The sequence below is a fragment of the Polypterus senegalus genome, chromosome 14 (assembly GCF_016835505.1).
Source record: "Polypterus senegalus isolate Bchr_013 chromosome 14, ASM1683550v1, whole genome shotgun sequence".
NCBI lineage: Eukaryota > Metazoa > Chordata > Cladistia > Polypteriformes > Polypteridae > Polypterus > Polypterus senegalus.
In genome coordinates, this window is record NC_053167.1 from 128,903,312 (window position 1) to 128,926,180 (window position 22,869).

General features: G+C 37.0%; 1 protein-coding gene across 2 annotated transcripts in view; it reads right to left on the bottom strand.

Moving 5' to 3' along the window:
• The window catches only part of LOC120514387 (leptin receptor gene-related protein-like), a 64,738-nt gene that overhangs the window by 20,871 nt on the left and 20,998 nt on the right, over positions 1 to 22,869 (bottom strand). The gene's annotated exons all lie outside the window — the stretch shown is intronic.

Sequence of the window (22,869 nt, forward strand, 5' to 3'; positions counted from 1 at the left end):
AAACGCAAAACAAATGATCACAGGCTTCATGCTTGTTTTTGGATTCACAGGGGTTAATGATGACGTTTAACTTTTTCTTTTTTGCACAATTTGACATTAGAGTGAGAACTACAGAAACTCACTTGGACATGTAAACAGGTTTTTACAAAATCAGGATTTTGTCTTAACCAGGTTACTCACTTTGTTCTGGCTTTATGTGTGCATATAAATGCACTGAATAATAGGAAAGCTGGTAGCTAAGGCCTTGTGTAGTAAACTCATCAGACAGGAGCTATTTTTTTCAGTCAATGTCTGTCTGTCCTTTCTATTCTGTGACATGTCATTGTTATCTGTCTATTGAGCTACCATGGCATAGTGCCTTTTATACTGAATTGTGTAATCCTTATAACACACTCTCGGGATCTTGCTTATTATGAAAAACATTGTACAAAGTTAAACCAAATTGCTTTTATGTGACCCGTTTATTTTTCAAGATTTTTGCAAAAAGATCCTGTTCCTTTTTTATGATAGCTGGTTGTTTATTTTTTTTTTTTTATTCCTTATTTATTTATCTTTTTTAATTCTTTTTCAGCTTTAGTTGGGTTGTCTTTTACGGAGCAATTGGCCTTACATTCTTAATGCTTGGCTGTGCCTTGGAACAATACAGGTATGTATCTTTGGATTTAAGTAAAATAGAAAAACAATTCTCAGTGTACAAGTTTTTTGTATTTACTTATAAGAAGTCTTCACAATCCTTGGAAGCTTTCAGATTCCATTACTCTACAACGTTGAATCATTATTAAATTTAATTTGGCTATTTTGACACTGCTCAACAGAAAAATACTCTTTAATGTCAAAGTGAAAACCAATCTCTAGAAAGTGGTCTAAATTAGTTATAACATACAAAATAATTGATTACATAAGTATTTACCACTTCAAGTCCATACATAGAAGGTGCAGCTTTGGCAACCATAACAGCCTTGAGTCTGTATGCACAGGCCTGTCTCTCTCGCTGTCAGCTTTTCACATCTGGATACTGCCATTTCCCCCCCCCCAACCCCCACCCTTCTTTCAGAAACTGCTCAAGCTCTGTCAGGCTGCATGTTGATTGTGAGTGAACAGCCACAAATTTACCACTCGACCAATCTAGACGCCGACTCTGCCACACCATGGCATTCACATTTTTGTTTTGAGACCATTCCTGTGTAGCTTTGTCTTTATGCTTGTGATTGTTGTCTTGCTGAAAAACAAATCTTCCCCAAAGACTGCGTTTTTTGAAGACTGCATTACATTTTTCTCGAGGATTTCCCTGTATTTTTCTGTATTCATTTTACCATTGCAAGCCATCTGGGGCCTGCTGCCACCACCATGCTTCACGGTGGAGATGGTTGTGTTTTTGATTGTAATGTGTAGTGTAACATGATGTTTAGTCTCATAGCCAGAAAGCTCAATTTTGGGATCATCGGACCACAGGATATTTTTCAGCTGAATTTATAAAGTGTCTGGTACCTTTTTGCAAACTGTAAATGAGATGTCCTATGTGTTTTGTTTTGTTTTTTTTTTTACATGGTGCCTTTATCTTTGCCCCTCTCCCATAAGGGTGTGACTGGTGAAGCACCCAGGCAACAGTTGTTGACTGCATAGTTTCTACAGTTTTACCCACTGTAGTTTGCAACTTGCCTAAATCCTTGCTCCCAGTATCCTTTCTGTGACACTTAATGGCCAAGGCAGGAGAGAATAGCACATAAAGATAAACGCACATGCACTGTGCAACAGAGAAAGAAGAAAACTAAAAATAACACATTTGATGCGTTGGCTCTTCCTCATGTAGTTTACTCTGAAACTGCCCCTTGTTCCAAAGGGCTTATACAGCTGATTCAGTCATCCAAAATTCACACACAGAAGAATATAGCACATTGATTTTAAATCCCATTTCATTTGTAATCCTTGTTGTCACACCCAAATCTCTGAGGCGATTAAAAAGAATTTCCTGGCGGTGAACTTTCCAGGCCCAAAATTCTGCTAAAATTTGTGAATGAACTTTGTTGAGCTAGATGGACCAAACGGTATCTTCATTTTTTTTTTTTTTTAATCCCCCTGAATAATTTTATCAAAATCCTGCTCAATATAGTTCAGGCTTGTGGGGTACCAGAGCCTGTCCCAGCAGAATTAATTGTGACCTGCCCTAGTGCCATCATAGGACCTATGCACTGTCATACTGCTCTAGTTAACACAGTATATGTCCTTGGGATGAGAAATCAAAACCAGACTATCTGGAGAAAAACCCATAGGGGGCAATGTGAATGACCTGGACACTGGATCTGTGAGGCAGCAGCACAAACTGCCACGATAGACACTCTAACAATCTATTAAAAGAAAAAAGCTAAAGAGAGCAAATGGACTAATGGAAACCGAAAAAGGCTTGGAATAACAGAGTTAAGCATGGATGAGTCATTCACTGGGAGACTGAAAGATAATGGTGCTTCGGGAGGGACGCCTACTAAGCTGTACCTGACACCAAAGGGCAAGGCAGCAGCTGCCTTTTCTGAAATGTTTAATACTGTGCAAATGGCTCATGCTTTAAGTAATAAATTGTCTTATAATTGAATGTTTATCTAAAATTCATGGCTTGTAACAGTTCAATTGTATTACCATTGAAAAGGTCAGCTCTTTAGAATGATAACATTCTTGCTTAATTGTTTATTTCAGAGCTGTTTGAGCCATGTGACACTAATGTATCGATTAACTGCCCCTTGGATACCAAGGAGCTTGCAAAAGGTTAAAATGGTTAATCTTTTAATTTGATGAATTATTATTCCATTTGCTTCCAACTTGCCCTTGCATTATAAGCCAATTTCAAAAGACGCAGTAGTCGTTAAAATGACAGGGAAGCTGTTGAATGACACCCTCAGGGAGCGGCACTCATTGTATGTGTTTCATTAGGCTTCAATTGATCACTTCCCCTTCTAAGGGAGCTAACAAAAAACATTTGGTTAGCACAATGGAGCTGCTATAAAGGGATATTTCAGATAAATAAGCAAATAAATATATAAACTGTAAACAAATGTTATTTCTTTATGTATGCACTTATTTACAGTATGACGCTGTATGCAACATGAAATAAACCCTTAGGCGAAAACTGTCATTTTCACCCATCAAAGTTGAGAGAGCAGGCTCTAGCGTGTACTAGAGCTGGGCAATATGGGCTTAAATTAATATTACAATTATTTTGATGCAAAATGTGATATTCAGTATTTTTTAATGCTCTCTAAATAGCTTAAAGATTGAAGATCAGCATGGTAGATGTGCATACAAATTTTCGTACAGGGACCAAAACTTGGTATATTGTCTCACAATAAAATAGTAGGAAATTAGTTTTTTTTTTCTGACCATTTTTGTTTAATATCTCCTCTGCTTGTTTTTAAGCTTCCATTGTGTTCATTGCCCGTCTTGCTGTCATCTTTGACTGCCAGTTAGTAAACACTGCTCTCCCTCTCAGATTGTTTTTTATATGAGGAACTAGCTGTATTACTTAGCTTTGCCCAGTAAATTTTCTAAGTCAATGGGCCATAGTTACAATCGCATTGGTTAATCTGATGTTTCAGAAGTACTATATAACTAAGTACTTTTCCATATAAAATATTAGTTTACTTGAGCTGCTTAGTTTTGAACAGGCTACATACAGTTCCTCGGCAGTGTTGGTTTGAAAGAGATTGCAGCAGAACTCTGTATTAAAGCAGTAATCGATAATGATACAAAGTAACACTAGTAAAGATTAAAAACTGCTAAAAATCTTGACTCTTCATTTGCATCAAAGCTTAAAATTAGTGCTGCTTCGGTATACAGTAAGTTTGAATAAATGCCTAACCAAAAAAAAAAAAAAAAATTACTTATTCAAAGGCAACATCTCATTCTGAATTACCGTGTCTCTACCAGTTATCTGTTCAATCATGGAACCAAGCTCCATCAGTCAAGTGTTTTTTTGTTTTTAAACTTAAAGCACTGATTATTGATTGGTATTGTGAACTTCAAGACAGCATGCAGGTGAACAACAGTATTAGCTATTTCAAAAATGCAAGGCTATGCACTGATTAAAAATTTTGTGTAATCAGTTTATCTCAGATTTATTGTCACATGTAGTTTACACAGTAAAATGAACTACATACTTGGCCAAATGCATTACGCCACCATTGTCTAGCTACCCAAATCTCACTTCATAGATTGTGTTAAATATTTAATAAACAAAGCAGAAAGGCTTCTCTAATAAACAGTTTAACGGTATCTTGATAAAAGTATCAATATCTATCAAAAACATGATAATTTCTGGGTGACCTCAAACTTTTAATTGGAATTGTAACAATTACAAATAGAGGAGTTGGAGTCGTGGTACCATAAATTGAGGAGTCAGAGTCAAGGGTTTTGTGTATAGTGTTTTACAGTGGTTCCCTGATCAAATGAGGGGGAGATGCAAATTTTGGAAGAGATTGGTTCAACAGTGTGGATTTGTATACCAGACGTAAGTAGATTTTGAGCTTTATACAGTATATTAGAAGGCAAAGCTCTTGGTTCATTACTTGGCTAGTCACAGATGATAACACGTGAATGTGTATGATATAAAGTATATATATTGTTTTATGATTTATATAATTTGTAATGGTTCCAAATTATGTATTTACATATACATGCTTATTCTTGTCTATTTGTCTAAATGTTGGGTGCACGTATTATTTTGTAACATTCAATGCCTTTTCGGCTGGTCATCTCATGTTTTGCCCCCAGTATTTTTAACAGCTTATTTCTCTGCAGCACAGTACTTTACATGTCCAACACCAGGTAAGAATCTGTATGGGGCAGTTGAAATTTTAAGTATGATGGTGATATTTTCTTGGACGTGGAGCATTACAATGACCCAACAAAACTTTACTTAGACTTCCAATCTTAATAAATGGTAAAGTAACATCTCCGTATTAATCTGGCATTATAAAATTACACATTTTTATTTAATTCATATTTTATTTTCCTATTATTAACCTCTGCTCACAAAGTAATATGGTTATGTGTCTGATGTTTAATAATCTTAACAAATACACTTAACATTGAAAATCCATTATTGTAGTTAGGAAGCTCAATTCACCTGTTATAGCAGGTAATGCAATTTACCACATACATGAACATTAAACAATTCCCAGAAAAGAAAAATATGAAAGTTACTGTTTTTTATTCCCACTTTTATAGCATTTCAGTATAAGACTAGAGGCCATGTGAAATAAACAGATAAGAGCTTGCACGGGCAGACAGCTCACTTCTAGTGTTGTGTGAATTACTGTTTAGTATATTTATTTGACCACTACGCAGTACAAGTATTTTTAGGGTGTAAGTTTAGTAGGCAAAAATGTGTTTTACATTACCTGTTGCTTGTGCCCTCATACTGTATGCAGTGGAGCAGTAAACGCGTTCTGTAGGTCTTTGCTTACCAGGGACCTATTTTGCTGGGGATGTGTGAGAGCACATTAAAGGCCTTGCATGTGCCAGGATGGTCTTTTCGTATGCAGTAATGTGTCTTCTCTTTATATTTTGCACTGCATGTCCTGGGTAAAACCAAACCATTTTCAAATAGCAGAATTAACCCAACCTGTTTTAAACTCTTACTCTTCTGAGCCTTGCTCCATCAAAGTAAAACACCCTTAGAAAGAGCAGCGAAGATTTTCTTAACATTGTAATATTGGCTTTTGGATATTATTATTTTTTTTTATTAAATACCAAATATCCTGCGGTGGGTTGGCACCCTGCCCAGGATTGGTTCCTGCCTTGTGCCCTGTGTTGGCTGGGATTGGCTCCAGCAGACCCCCGTGACCCTGTATTCGGATTCAGCGGGTTAGAAAATGGATGGATGGATGGATAAATACCAAATAGAAAATGTGATATATTGCTCAGTCCTAGTGTATAATACTCTTTTTGACTTGTGAATCGTCAGTAGAGTGGATGAAGATCTTTGGCCGTCATGGGCTTTATTTAGAGCAGACACTTCATATGCAGACTTCTTCTGATAGAGCTTCTTAAAGTAGCACATTCGTAGTAACTCTGTTGTAACTCTGTAGTAACCTTTTCTTGCACTTGCATCCACTTTGGAAGTGCCCGCTAAAAGCACTGAGCGTGCACTTCATAAACAATTCAGCAATCAAAACACAGTATTAGAGTTCACCCTCTCAACTTTGAGTGAAAATGACAGTTTTTCTTTTAAGGCTTATTTAATATGGCATGCATTGTCACTGAAATAATTAAATCAGGAAATATTTAAAAAAAAACTACATTAAAAATAAGCAACAAAAAACCTATTTAATGACACGTTTGCATATTATTATGTATACATTGTCACATTTCACAATGAATTTATTTGCTAATTTATTGATTTACTTTTGTATGAAGTATTTCTATATCATGAATGAGTATTACTTCCTGATTGATGTTACTTATTCTCTTATTCATCTTGTTGCAGCATTAAAGTATTCATTCTTGCAGAGTTTAGAAAACTTTTTCAATGATGACCATTATGTTTGTTCTGTTTACTTCAGTGAGTGTGTCAATAGTGGCATTTTTAATATACAGTAGATAGATTTCATTCATCTTTTGTGACATGATTTTTGTCTTGTCTTTATCCCACACAGCAACTATTGGCCCTTGTTTGTTCTGATATTTTATGTCATATCGCCTATCCCTCATTTCATTGCAAAGAGAGCCTCAAGTGATTCAGATGCTGCTAGCAGTTCATGTCGGGAGCTGGCCTATTTCTTCACAACTGGAATCGTGGTGTCTGCCTTTGGGCTGCCTGTTATTCTTGCTCGGATCCTAGTGGTGGGTAAAACTTCCAAATATTTGTATTTTTTAAAGCTCAATTTAGAAACAAAAGCATGAAATTTGGCATTTAATACTGCTTCTAATCATTATCTTTCACAAGAGAAATGTAGTGTAAGGGACATAATTCAGTTTATTCATTTGAAATTAAAATTCACTTAAATTTTTATCAAATGTATTCTTGTACATCACACTTACAGGGTTACAGCCCCCAGAATTACAGTTTTAATAGGATACAGGAAGTTCCTGCTATACAATGCTAACATGACCAAAAAAGTGTGACATGTTATGAAGCGACGTACAGTAGGGTCTGTTTCTCCTCCATTAGTAATAGTCAGACCTTCTTAAAAAAATGTAATTACCCCTTAAAGATGACATCATATTATGATTATTTCCAGAAATTTTCTGTTGTAGCCTTCATTTACCTAATCTTAGTCAGCCGTGGATAGTCGCGGATTAAGCCTGTGATTGGAGTCACTCAGTGTGACATCCCCTGAGACTCCGTTTATAGTGTTATGCAATGAGCCTCAACAGAATCGAGCAGGTTTGATTTTTGTATTAAGTCATACAAATGTGCTTCATTGTGTGCAAGCATAAACAACCAATAACTGCTCACCAGAAGTATAATAAATACAATGTGGCTGAAAAGAAAGAAGAAAAGTAGGAATTTTGAATTGTGCAAACCGATACAGAGGCTTGCTTTTGTCACGTTTACACTTTGTCTGTCAAAATAAAGCAAGCTCACGATTCTTTGGAATTTGTGAAACTTTTCTAAATAGTCATGAGAAGGTCACATTGCAGTTGTTAAGTATGACATACTCTCTGTCTCAAAGTCATTGTTAAGTGTGTGTATGGTGTGTATCACCAACCTAATACAACTTTGTTACCAATAATCGTAGATAATACAATGTGGTCTACCAGTAAATTTTTAAATTGAATTAAAAACAAAAATTAATGCTAGTTAATTACAGTTAATAAAGCCATTGTTATTACCGTGAGAAGACACAGAATTTTCCATCTTGGGACTGGAGACCATGAGGTTTTGAGGGTGGTAGAAAAGGAGGGACAATGAGCAGCAGTATGGTTTGATTTTTGATGTCTCTCCTGAAAACATTTCAAACACTTCTTGTGGAGCATTATCAACAGTAAGCTGGGCCGTTGTAGAACTATATTGGGAATTTATGCAAAGAGTTTTACCAACAGTCAGCTTTATAAAGGGTGCTTTTCATTCAGCTTGTCTTTGTTAATTTTATTTTACTGCAGAATACTACATAAGCTCATTTATGTTTAACCTACAAAATGGATTTTTAGTTTTTAAATTTCAATACAGTGTTTATAGAGAATGAATTGAGGGGAGTTCACATTGATGAATAAATGACATCATGACTTGCCAGGAACTGGAAGTCATGATGGCACTTTGTAGTTTTCTGAAACTAATGCTAAGGCTGGACTGCAATGATGATAATCTTCAAAGTAGTAGTAGGAGAAGAACTTGAGGGAAACCATGAGGTAGGATGCTGCGTTAAGCAACATGCAATTGTTGCCAATTCACTACAACATAAAGAATAATACTGTAATGAGCACAGAGATAGAAAGATAGAGATACACACTAAATAAGAGTCTGTTCCTGCCTTGCACCCTATGTTTGCTGAGGTTAGCTCCAGCTTCCCAGCAACTCTGCACAGGTTAAATTGGGTTTTAAAAAAATAATGTATAGATGGATAATTGATCTATAACCGAACTTTCAGATGAATTACCTTCTTGCTGTTATGGCCACAGGAAACACCTCATAAAGTAACCGCTACTAACTGTAGCAACAGCTATTCTTGTGGTCTTTCTGATGTCATGTTCACTATTCCGGTGTTCCTGGCACCTTCTGCTGTGCCATGCTATGTCTCTCTCCATGATCACCCCTTATATCCTGCAAGGCTGTATTTATCCAATGCCCCAGGAGTCTCTGTCTGCCTTCTTGAACCTTTCCAGGCTTGTAAAATGTAATGGGAATGTTGCAGTGGTTCGTGGAATACCGAGTTTAGTGTACCTGTATGACAATTGGCTGTCAATTGCCTATCCAGTCCCACTAAACTCAATAGTTTGCATCCTTGACAAGTTGTGCGCTGAAACTGTGATATTCCTCCACACTTGGGCCAATGATCTTTACATGCGCGTTGATTTAAATTAATTCAGCTTTCTTTAATGTTACGTCATTTTGAGTGTTTTGAAAATGTATAAAACTGCATATTACTTCACCCCATTGTCACAACTTTTAAATTTTGCTGCAAAATACACGATATGGTTGAATGTGACATGCCCAAATCATTGCTATTACAAAGCTGCATTTTACACATAACATTAACAACACTTTCATTTCGGCTGACAGTGCATGGCTGCTCCACTTAGATGTAGTGATGATGTAACGTACAAGACTTGTTATGGTGTGAATATTTTCTGTCAAATAATATCTTTTTATGAGTTCATTGTTGTCCAGCATTTTCAAAACATTCCCCCTTTCCTGGGATGTGCATGCCAATCTCTGCCTGAACACCATCTTCAGCTAGCTTGGAGCAAGTTGCAACACTTCACCAGGAATTAGTAGAGATTGTGAACCAAGTTATGATTAGTTTCCTAAATTAGGAATAGTAGTAAACACATTTTATTGATTTTCCTAAGAGCAGAACCAAATTTGCACTACTCCGAGCCAGATAGGACTGTTTTACTACTCTGAGATGTTTGAGAAATACTGGCACAGGAATGGCTATCGGACAAGTAAAAGAAGAAAATATACAAGTTCAGTTAACAATTTTAGGGTAAATTTGAAATAGAGAAATATTATGTGCAACCTCAATTACTGATTAATTTACTATTTTAAAACGTAAGTTAAAAAAAAAACTGCATAGCTTTCTATACTCCATTTTTGTTGATATCCTGAACTTTCTTGACAAAAGAAGAAATTGGCACTCTGTTAGCCAAGCTATTTGAGATGAACCGACATAAAGGCAACTAAAGGTGTTTTCACATTTTATGTGAACTATTATTATTATAAGGATACAAAATTATGGAAATGTGACTTAACAGCTGGTTGCTAACTAGTTAGAACATTGTATACTTCTAAATCTCTCTCTAGGGACAAGCGAAACAAACTCACTGACTGTCTGTCTGTGTTGGTTTACCAGGCCATATATTGTTCTTCCTCTGACAGACCCTCTGTAATTTTAGCACTGGTTGGGTGAGAGCTTGTGTTACTCCTAGTACTCTAGTGGGGAAGAAGCATAGTACAAGCAAGGTGGCTATAAGAATGGTGTCTCAATAGAATAGAGCCAACAAAGTTCACACAAAAATACTGTTAAAAGGAGGAGGTCCAGGGGCATAGAGAGTAAGTTGAGAGAATTCCTCCATTTTATTTGGTGACAGGAAATAGGCATAGCAAGGAGCAGAGAGGGTGTGGTGGTGTTGCTGTAGTCAGTAACAACAACAACATTTATTTATATAGCACATTTTCATACAAAAAATGTAGCTAAAGTGCTTTACATAATGAAGAATAGAAAAATAAAAGACACAGTGAGAAAATAAAATAAGTCAACATTAATTAACATAGAATAAGAGTAAGGCCCATGATGGCCAGGAGGACAGAAAAAAAACTCCAGACGGTTGGAGAAAAAAATAAAATCTGCAGGGATTCCAGACCATGAGACCGCCCAGTCTACCTCACATAAATGAAACAGTCCTCTTTGTAGTTAGGGTTCTCACAGAAGGACTTGATGATGATGGTCACGTAGACTTCTGGGTTTTTGGTCCATCAATGTTGGAGCATCATGATGCTTTGAGTAGGTGGTGGTGGTGCAGGCCGCAACCAAAAGAAACCGGAAAAAGAAGCAGAAGGGAGAGTAGTGGTTAGTACGGATTTTAGAGCAACCATGAATAGTTATTATAATGAATTGAACATACATAGTATCAGGATTATATTAGAGTGAGGTTATGAGAAGGCCATGTTAAAGTAATGTGTTTTCAGCAGTGTTTTAAAGTGCCCCACTGCGGGGCCGGCTCTACGATGGGGCAAGAGGGGCAATGCCCCTTAAATCAAACTTTTAGAAGTTGAGAAAGAAAATAATATATTACCCACCAACTGAATATGGACAAGATTTACTACATTAGCTGAAAAATCCACTGGAAAAGGCACAAATGAGATGATAGGTTTCACCTCTTGTTCGCTCTTTCCATTTGTGCTTTGTTTGTCCACAGCTCTCACAGCGATCCCCCACTCACCCGCCCCCCAGCTAAACATCCAATCACTGTTAGTATGCAAATGACCCGTGTCAGGTTTCTCAGTAGGCAGGGCAGAGCAACAGCGGGAGGCTTTGAGGAAGCAGCAAATCTCTGTTGTCAAAATCATGACTCGTGAGATAATTAACAACTAAAAAATACATCTATATTTGTACAGTCAATGGGGGACTAGTCATTGTTCTTCTCACAGTTTCAGTCTGGCAGAGAAGTGTTTCTTTCTCGATCCCACAAGCACCACTGTGAGCCTGTCTGCTGCATAGAGCCGACTGGAGGACCTGTGTCTGTCTGTCAGACCCCGACACAAAGCCCCGCTCCAGCTTTCAACTCTGCACTCAACAGTTTTCTCGTTTCATATACTGATGTAATCACAGCGATTTTAGTAAAGCTTTACCACTTTCCATCTCAGCTTCCAGCAGCTCACAAAGGGAAAGTTAATGCTGTGAGATGCATCCTTTTTCCAAGCTTTTAAAAGTGTGGCTGCTCCTGCCTGTACCAATAGCAGTAGCAATGATCAGAGACATCAGCTAGCATGTCTACTCCTGTGGCATCAACAGGCACTGCTTCTCCTGTACCTCTGCCAACAATTGCTGCCCCAAAGCAACCCACTCAGCTACCCAGTGACTTAAATGGTAATACACCATCCCAGCCAATACTGGGTAGTTACCCCAAACGTGTATTTGGTGGTACAATTTTAAGATCATTCAATCCTGCCTGGTACCGCACACGACCATGGCTGGAGTACTCTGTTGTGCGGGATGCATGTCTGTTTCCCTGTCGAAATATGGCAGCACTGTTAATGAGAGGGATGTAGTTTTACCTTAACTGGTTTTAACAACTGGAAAGCAGCACTTGATCGAGACAAGGGGCTACAGAGGCATGTGTCCAGCCACAACCATGTGCATGCTTCAACCATCTGGACTGAGCATAAAAGCAGAGAGGCCACAGGGGGGACTGTGGATTCAATGTTGGTTGGTAAAACACAACTTGAAAAAAAACATTACTATGTCAAGAGTATTGGTAGTGCTATAAGGTTTCTCTGTGTAAATGAGTTGGGGCTCCGTGGGACTGCAGGAACCTTGAGACATGATGCAGCGGTAATGATGATGACATTGCTTCAGGTATTTTTCTAAAACTGATGAGAATATACCTTAGAGAAGGATGAGAAGCTAGCAAGCATTGCTAAGGGTGTCCCAAAAATGCAAAATACACATCTAAGGATATCTAAAATGAAATTATCCAAACACTGGCTGACATGGTGCTTGGAGAGGTCAGGAAAAAATATGAAAGTGCTGATTCTGCAGGGTTTTGCCTCAAAAGTGATGGGACCAGGGATAGGTGCAATGTGGAAAATGTGTCTGTGATAATACGGTTTGTCAGAAATTCCATGCCAGAGGAGCATCTTATTGTTTGACTTGCAACAACTTGATGCAGAGTACATCACCTCTGAGATACTGTTACACCTTTCTGATGCTGGCTACAGTGCTGACAGTATACTTAGCCAGTGTTATGATGGGGTTGAGAGGTGGTGTAAGCTCTGTTCCAAAAGAGGCTTGACAGATATGTCCCATACATCCACTGCTACAACCACCAACTGCACTTAGTGGTTGTGCATGCCATGCAGAGTGAGCCGTGTGTAAAAAGATTTTTTAGCCTATCTAGTTCACTCTACAACTTTTTTCACCACCACTATGTGCTCAATAAACATGATGCACCTTGTCTAAAAAGGCTGCTTGAGATCAGATGGACAAGCCACTATGAGGTGACAAGGTGCACTGTGGACAATCAAGAACAAATCCTTAGTATCCTATCTGAGATGACAGAGGATGATGATGCTGCAGTTGACCTGGGCATCAGGCTTGCTATGCCAAATTAAGAGGCATCACTTCTTTGAGATTGGAAAGTTCCCTAGTGCGGGTGCTTGGTGTCTTGAAACCAGCAAATGCTATTCTACAGTCTCAGTCAGTTGATCTGTGCAGTGCTTCTGAGGTTGTTAGTGCAGCACTGGACTCCTTAAAAAACATCCGTGAGGATGACTGTTGGGGAGTGTCATCTCCTGCTGAGGATGAGTCACATCCAACAAAGAGAAGGAGAACAATGAGCAAACACCTGGGTCAAAGTGTTGTGCTCTCAACTTTGGGCCATACAGACTCTGGTGACCCTACCATTTCCCCCCATCAGTTTCTGAAAAGATCCCTGCTCAACATCCTTGACAGGGCCATTTCAGAAATGGAAACTAGATTTAACACAAGAATATTCACCTGATGAGAGCCATATCTAGTCTTGCACCCAAATCTAGCGCATTTCTAGATCCCACCCTGTTGCACCCTCTGGCTGTGATGGCTGGCACTGTAGCAGATGTTGTAAGTCTGAAAAATGAACTTCTTATGGCAAAACAGATGCTGCTCAAAAAATATTCAAAGGAGACAAACCTGTCCACTGTGAACTGTAAACTCCTGCAGGAGTACAAGGAAGCCTTTCCTGAGTTGCATAAATTGTATGTAACAGCCCTGGTAATTGGTGTGTCTTCAGCATCGTCTGAGATTTCCTTCTCCACTTTGTCACGTGTCCTAACCCCCTATGGTCACACCATGTTACATAAAAGAAAGAGGAATTTGGTGATCTTGACCCATGAGAAGTCCATAACAAATAAGTTGGATATGGATGATTTGGAAGTGTTTTTACAAAGGGAAACAGGAGACTGTTGTTGTAGAGTGGATTGAGGAGAAAGGAGAGTGGAGCTGTTTAGTTACAAACAGAGAGTTCAGTTGGTTACAAAACAAACAAACTTAAAATAAGACAAAAAGACAAAAAAAAAAAGAAGAAAAAAGTTCAAATGTTCTGTTCTAAATCTGTTGTGTTCTACAAATTAATTTCAGAATTGTAGGAAAAGACATGGTGAATTGTTTTTTTTTTTAATATTCCAACCCTTTTTAGTTTTGTAAATATTGGCTATATTGAGAGGTCTTACTTTATTCTTACTCTATTTTGCAAATTTATTTGAGAATTGGGCCATCCAATTAAGATAAATTTTATGTTGTTGGTTGTAAAGATCTGGATGAATATTTTATTCTTTATTTTATTTTATTTTTTTATTTTATTTTTCAAGACCTGTGAATAGATTTTGTTTATTTATTTTTATAACTTGGCCTACCCTTTTTAGTTTTGTTAATATTGGAAATAGTGAGAAGTGTTATTGTTGGGTTTGAATATATTTGATATAAGCCATCCAATTAAGGTAAATGTCATGTTTTTAGTTGTTATAATCTGATGAGGAATATTTTATTTTTTGTTTTATTTTTCAGTTTTCCTCCTGCAGGATTGCCACCTTATCGTGGTCAGGGGGTTATGCGCCTCAGTGACCCTAAGAGCTACACCAGCAGAAGCTTAGCCTTCAGGTGGGACACCCAAGTTGAGAGGTCTTAGGTAGAGGCCTGACAAAGTGCAATCCAATTACATGACAAAAACAGTTATCCAGAGCACTCCACCCCTTTCCCTCGATCCGTCGTCACCATATGCCCCCTTCACATTTCTGTCTGCCCCCTTAAATATGCCTGTCTAGAACCGGCCCAGCCCCACTGTATTGGCTATGGCAAATTCCTATTGGCAGGCTTATTCCAGATTTTAGGTGCATAACAGCAGAAGGCCGCCTCACCACTACTTTTGCTTTTTTTTCTTTGCTTTTGAATTCTAAGGAGACACTCATTTGAGGATCTAAGGTTACAATTTTATTTTTCTCCAGCCGCTGAGTTTTTGTTTTTTCTGTCCCCCCTGGCCATTGAACCTTACTCTTATTCGATGTTAATGTTGATTTATTTTTTATAATTATGTTCTTTCATTTTTCTATTCTTTAATATGTAAAGCACTTTGAGCTACTGTTTGTATGAAAATGTGCTATATAAATAAAATGTTGTTGTTGTTGAATTTGGAATATAGGGTATCAGTCATTCCGATATATAAGATGGAGTGAGATTATTTAAGGCTTTATAAACCGTAAGCAGACTTTTAAAGTCAAGTAAGAGCAAGCTATGTTTTGCCTTACGCTTAAGGTAAAACACTGGAATAGTAAAAGGCAAGGAGGTCTGGTCCTGCTAAATGCATCTGTTGGGGATTGGCACAGAACTTTCTAAGGATTTTCCTGAACCTCGAGGTGGCCCCAGGACTCCCTCAGAAGTAGCCTCATTTAAGACCTGTTTTGGACCAGAAGCTTGGTGGCAGGAGAGTAGTTTGGCAAAAATCCAATATGGTAGTGATGTAGTGTGACCAGATAGCAGAAGACTTAGAGGTGAGTGGAAAACTACTCCATCTAACAAACATGGTTCAGAATTTATTTTGCTATATATGGCATTCTGTTTATTACTTTGTGTCCTCACATAGTGTTTCTTTCTGTGGGTTGCTTTGTATAGAATGAACTCCTTATTTTAATAAAGTCTTTGTTTTAGAATTTGTTCCAGGTTTTGGAACATGAGGTTACCCATCATAATACTAAAGGCACTGAAAAATGTGTCTTTGGCAATTGTTTTCTAGTGAAGAAATGCACCTTTCTAGCCTGTGATTGTGGCAAAAAAAAATATATATATATGAAAAGATACAAACTGACTGTACCTTCCAAACTGATCAAGTTCAACCCCTGGACCCCATGTAAACTCCATTGCTTCCTAATGACCAGACAGTGTGGTGCCTTAAAATGCCAACAATAGATGCAGAAATTTATTGTTTCATATCAAGCATTTACACCAACTAAAATGTTTTTTTGAAATTTTGGATGATTTTGGTGGCACTACAAAGATGTAATACTGGATTCTATTTTTAATTAAATAGTCCTTAATTTGTTTTGGTTTTTTAAAATGATTTTTCCATTTTTGTGACCAACTACCCTTATTATTCTATTTGCATTAAATATTAATTATGGTGCTTAGTTCTACGGACCGTATTCTGATATCCTTCCTTACCAGACTTATGGTCGTGAAATTATAAATAAGTATTTTAAGATGGGTTACTCCCAACTATAGTGTAGCTGGATCAGATATTCAAAACGGGTATATGCACAAATATTTAGTGTTTTATATCAATATTTAAAAACTGAATATGAAAAAAGCTCCTTGAATACCCAAAGCCATATTCGTGACAAATGCACAATGCAAAATGCCAAGGCAGGGAAAACAGTCTTCTTAAAAGGGGAAAGTAATGGAGGAAGTTACCCTCATAGTTATCCTGTATATGCTTGAGAAATCTTGAGGGGAAACTGATTTAGCATCCCCTTTTAAAACTGCATTGAAGAAAGATGTTTTGAAAATCCCTTTACCCAACAAACGGGGAAACCTAGTGAGGTAGCAAAATAAAATCAGACGCCATCTTGTACCATAGTGGTCAATATCTCAAAAAAGGACAACCCTTTTTAAAAAAAGGGGAGAAAAAATTTTTTAAAACGACCAAAAAAACTTTTTGTGTTACAAACTTTTGGTGTGGGTTACAGTTCGTTTCGATTGCTTATTGGCCAAACCAGATTTTTTTTCACACAACCAGAGGTTGTTGTCATTTTAACCCAGGGCCTGAAACGGAGAGAAAAATGCCACCCTGAAACCCAAAAAACCAAAGAATAACTTTTTTAGCCATTTGAGTTAAAGAGTTTTTGTTTCTAGGAAATTTGACTTAAGACATGAACGATATTCAAGAAATGGACACAGGGGTTTGATCATAAACTGAAATTTTATTTTTTTTTAGTTTTTAATAATAATTACACAAACATTGAAAATTTTATCAAAGTTTAAAGTTAATTTTTTTTTTGTTAATGATAAATATTTAACCCCCACTCCAAAATTGGTCGAGATGGGTTCCTTTAAAAGCCTCGCAAGGAGCCTCTCCAAAGTTTAAACCCAACCAGCCTTCCTACCAGTAAATCTTTCATTGAATGATCCTTTTTTGCTTTTTCTCCCATAAAAGATTTGAAAATTCCCTCAAATAGTGGGAAAAATAGATGAAAAAAAAAATTCAGAATTCTCCTTGATAATGAAAATTTAGCTTGATGAATTGGGGGAAAAAATAGTTCAAGTAAATACCTTGTGTTAATTTTAAATTTCCCAAAAACATGCTATACAAAAATAAATTTCTGGTGGAGCAAAGTCCCAAAACAGTAAAATGAAAAAATACACTGATTTCCCTGACAAACTTGGGGCTTGTTATTCAAAGAGTTTTTTACGCCCCCTTTACATTGGGGACTCAAACAGTTTTTTCTGGTATTCCTCCTTTCCTTTCTATATTTTGTGCCCTAAATATTTTTATTGTTTCCAAAAATGGAAGTTCAAAAAAGTTAAATTGTTCTTTTGAAATGTATTGATGCCGCACATGGCAGAATGTGCTTTTTAGCTACTTGATTGCCCCTTTAATATCGTTTCTGGGTTTGCCAAAAAAATTAGAAATTTGCATTTTAAGAGTACAGTTTTCTCAATATCCAGGTTTTTATACTGTCAAAAACACAGGCCTGCCATCCATTTATTTTCTGAACTCATTTCCTACAGCCTTGATTCAAACAAAACCAACTCTGATGTTTTTGCCAGTCCATCACAATGTATACCCTTTACATGTATGTAAAAGGAAAATTTTTTTTATTCTGATATTTATGGAGAAGGGAGATAAAAAAGACCTGACGAAAGGAAACCAACCAAACTGCAAAATAAATCAAAGGGTAGAAAAGAAATGCTTATCCTTATATAAAAGGGGGGAGGGGGGGAAGGATCGTGCGGACCCGGTTGCCAGTTCAAACCCCTACGCCAAAAAGGCCCCTCGTGGGCCATTCAGCAAGGCCCTTAACCTTCAATTGTCCAGGGGCCTGTAAAAGGCTGACCCTGCACTCTGACCAAGGGGGGGCCAAAACAACAAATTTCTAATATGAGAAGTTGTAAAAGGCTAAATAAAGAACAAAAAAAGTTCAGGTATCCAGTTGTATTTTCACAATGTCTGAAATACATGTTTTTTGATAAAATTATTGTAAAGTAAATCACTTCCAAAGAAATTCTCTCATAAACAGCTGAGGAGTGTGCTCAGATAGGACCTGTCTTTAGAATTCCTTTCTACAAGGAACGGCTGACAGCATTGAAGCTTTTCAGTTTAAATAAGTGAAGATGAATGACTCTAAAATGGCCTGAATGTGGTGATACTGCTACTTGTCCAGGGTTGATTGCCACCTTGTGCGCAGTGCCATTGGGACAGGTTCTGGCCTTCTGCCAACCCTCTATTGCAAGGGTGCAATTACAGTCCTGTATAGCCATAGTGGCTGCAAGCTTTTGTTCCAATCATTTTTGTAATTAGAAGACGGTTCTAGCTGATACTGACATTTGATATTTAATTATACAGTATGGATTGTTAGTTCTTTGATTCTTTTTAAAAGAAATCCTTATCACATTATAAATTTTTTTGTTTACTGATCACATTATCCATGTTGTGGCATCCAGAACCGTACTGTACATCTTGGTCTTTCCCTTCTCTCACTTATTTTAAAAATTCATTAACACAGATACTTCATAATGCATATACACGGTGTAAATGGAGGCACTTTTTAGCAGGAGAGCTGGTGATTCCCTTTGTCATTTGCAAATCTGTATTAACTGATGGCTGGTTAAGAAAACTGGTATCAACTTAAATGCACCTGATTAAAACTAAAATAGGCAATTAATGGTTATGAATTGTAATAAATGTGGTAATTAAAACTAAGCTCAAAATATGTTGCTTTTAGTAGTAAAATAAACAACCTGTAAATGATTAGGTTAAAAGTGAAAACCTGCTGCCTTCCAGAATGTAATTGAAGAACCGCGTTAGTTTGGATTAAGTGGGTGTCAGAACATATGTGTGCATTGATATGAATGTTGCATGGTTTAATAAGTTAGTATTAGTGCAGTACATTTTGAAAATATGTGTAATTGCACTCTGCCCTTCCTGAATTAAGCAGAGTTTTGAAATTACAGTGTGTATGGATGAAATTGGAAGGCTGGACCACTAGCTGCTACTTTAAAATTAGTTCTTCAACAAGAAGACAAGGGGTGTCAGGGGATCTAGTTAAGTGCGTAATTTTGCATAAACGCGGGAAAGTCTCTCCTCACACAAAGAACCATAGACACTTTCTGTAAGTTGTCAAGTAGTGTGGTAAACTGTGGACTTTGGGAACTTCAAATCTTAATTTAGATTAAAAAAAAAAATTAGATGACTTGGAATTCATGAGATTGGGTTGTGATGAATGGCCTTTTCTTCCTCAAAACTTTGTTCTTATTTGTGCCTGTTCCGTAGTAACGGATGAAGAAAAAAACAATACATAAATGAGGATTTTAAGTAGGGGTCATGTATTATATAGTTAAATGCCAATTTAATGTATAGTATACAGTTAAAAATAGTACGCAAGATAATTAAAATGGATAGGTTGAAAGAAAATTAAAGTAACTAAGAAAAGTAACTTTTCTTTACTCTATTTACAGATCATGGGGTGCTTGTGGCCCTTGGGGATGCAGGAAACAAAGTGATTTTTTCACCATTTTTGGATTCTTCTTTGTTTTGGCAATAATGATGATTTCAGCTGGGATCAATGGTAGTCTTTCACTTCTATACTGGATCGCCTTTGACTCTCACTGTACGCCTAAATTTCAAGAATGAAGAATAAATATCCAAGTGTAGTGCCTCCTCTGCAGCTTTTTGTTTTAAACCTGTTTTGTGTGTGTTCTGTCTGTGTGCATATAAAAAACCCGGACAGACCATAGGCCTGAGCCTTCTTGAAAAGTGACTGTTGGCCAAAAAATTCATATTAACCTTTATTACACAGTAAATCACAAATATTTATTTTCTTTGCTTCAAAACTGAGATTTGAATTATACCAGAGAGAACCAAAATATATTGTTATGCCTTTTATATTGTATTAATAATAATGAAAATGTATAAATGTAAGGGACCCGATGATGTATTAGTACCCTACAAAGAACCTGAAAAGTTTTCTCAAGATATCACAGGTCTTTTAATGGAAAAAATTTGTTTTGTGCAACTATACAATTACAAACAGCAACTATGCAATTTATAATCAAACAAGCAGAAACAAGTTTTAAAAAATAAATAAATAAATAAAAACTTTTTAACTACTGACATTTTAAGGGGGGAAATGTATGCAGTTCTGTTTGAGTAAAATGCCCTTAAAAAGGAAAAGTTATAAATTTCTAGTGTATGTTACATATGGCCTTTCAGAAAGGGTCCACATTTACGCATTGATTTTTTTCTTCCTACATTATGTATGTAGTAGGCTTTCAAAGAAATTACTTATTTTCATGTTAACTTAAAACAACATCCTGTAATACATGCCACCACTGAAGAATTTCACTTGTGCAAGATGTAAATTGTCCATGTAACGGACTGGGCACTAACTAGGGTTGTTTCTGGATAGGGTTCTATGAATTCAGATTAAGCCAGTTTGAGAATGTTATAGTAAATCAAGCACATTTATATCAGATTTTCAGCTGATAGTTTTCCCCAAAATTCATATTTCTTCTTGATTGTTTTTGTTGTGTACTTTTCTAAATTGGCAATGTCTCACAGCATCTTTTATTTATTTATTTTGTACCAAAATAGATTACCCAATTGTTGGACCCCACCTCAATAATCAGTTGGCTAATCAATAGTGTTAATGCTGACATGTTTTCATTTTTTCAAGAAATACTGTCCTTTATTTTCAATCACAAACTTACCTTTACATTATAATAATGTATAATTTGTAATTGGTTGGCGACTGGTAGCGCTGCTGCCTCACAGTTGGGATACCGGGTTCACTTCCGGTCCCCGTGGAGTTTGTATGTTCTCCCATGTCGCGTGAGTTTCCTGTTTCTCCCACGGCCCAAAAAACATGCAGGTTAGGTGGATTGGCAATCCTAAATTGTTCCTAGTGTGTGCTTGGTGGGGGTGTGTGTGTCCTTTCCGTGGGCTGGCACCCTCCCCGGGGTTTTTTTCCCCGTGTTGGCTGGGATTGGTTGGCAGACCCCGTGACCCTGTAGTTAGGATAAAAGGGTTGGATAATGGATGGATGATGTAGAATCTACAGTCCCTTAAGTTTAAGCCCCCCTGCCTTGCCTCAATGAGTGACTCGTGTAACCCACTTGACCTTCTTGAAAAAAATAAAATACATGGAAATATTAGTAGAATTTTAAAGTTTCCTTGAAAAGGTGTCTTTACATATATATGATAGCATCTTACTGTAGTGAAGACGTCACAAAGCTTTTACATGTTTATAGCTATCAGTAAAGTATTTGCATTATTTACAGCTGGAGGAAAGGCAGGGTATGGGGTTTTGGGCTTGGGTCCAGCCTAGGACTTGTGGCAACAAATTGAATTCTGAAAGCTTTGTGAAGTACTGTAACTCATATGGTGTGAACAACTAAATTGAGTTTTACTTTATAAACTTGTTAGCCACTAGGAGGCAGCAGTGCAGGCTGTGATGCAAACCATTGGCTTTCATTAGTTCACTGCAGTTGTTTGCATAGTTCATTTAGTTAAAGTGATACAAGGGTCAAACGGTCACTGGTTAACTCTCTGCTGTCCATTTACTGGATTTGTATTGAACAGGTTCAATTCATTCTTTAAACAGCTTCACTTATAAGCCCAGTACACTATACAGTAATTGCAAATAATAATGAAGGAACCCTTTCCATAGTATTCAGTAATTTCTGTATTTGTATTGAACCTTTTTACTAAACTAGCATTCTGGCAAAGTGAAGGCCACTGCACTTTAAAAGCCTTTTCAAAAGATTGTCGCTCAGTTAAAGAAGTCATTTGTAGAATAATGATAAATTGATAGATTTTTTGTGAATTTTAAAAGAAATTGTCTTCTCTGGGTATTTAAAAAAACTTTTAGGCACCAAATCATTAAAATTGCGCATAGTACAGTTGGTAAGAATTGGACTCTAAGCCACAAAAAATGCTGGTTCATGTCCCCATCTGATCTGACATATCATCTTGAAAAGCCATAACCCGCCTGTGCTTTAACTAGGAAGAAAATAAAATAAGCACAATCGTAAACAGTAGTAATGTATATAATCTTGTAAGTCACCTTGGATAACAGTGTCCAAATCTACACTAATCAGAATAAATCACAACCTGCTAGAAGACTGGTACCACAGAGGGTGTGGAGGATGAACACTGGCCCATGGTACCAGTAGGTTATATACTATTGTTTTATGTACTTAACATGAGCAGTGGCATATCACGAGAGGCTCTGAGGATTATACTGTCCCAGTGCTGGGGGGACTGTAAAAATTTTTTTTCACAGAAAATGCAGCTTAGCAACAAGGTGCTTTTTTCTTAACTTTTTTAAAGACATTAGTTCAATTCCTGTGTCAATGAAGCATGTTTACCTAGAGCAAAACATTTTTGCTTGTATGCAAACCAGCTGTTAGAAAATATATATAAAGTTGTACCCGTGGATTTGTACTTTTAATTTGTCATGGAAAAAATGAGTGTGTTGAAAGTTGCTGTGAAAATTATTTCCATTCCAGCAGCTTAAGTAGTGGGAGTCATACTCATTACACAAACTTTCATATAAACGTTTTCTATAATATTTCTGTTTGCCATATTGGGACTGGAGGTAAAATGAGTCTTCAGTAATCATTTGTAGTCCCCATCAAAATAAAGCCTGTCTTAGATATGATAGTTACAATACAAAGCAAACAGTTTATTTTTGTATAGCCCAAAATCACACAGGAAGGCCTAATGGGCTTAATAGGCCCCACTTTGACAGCC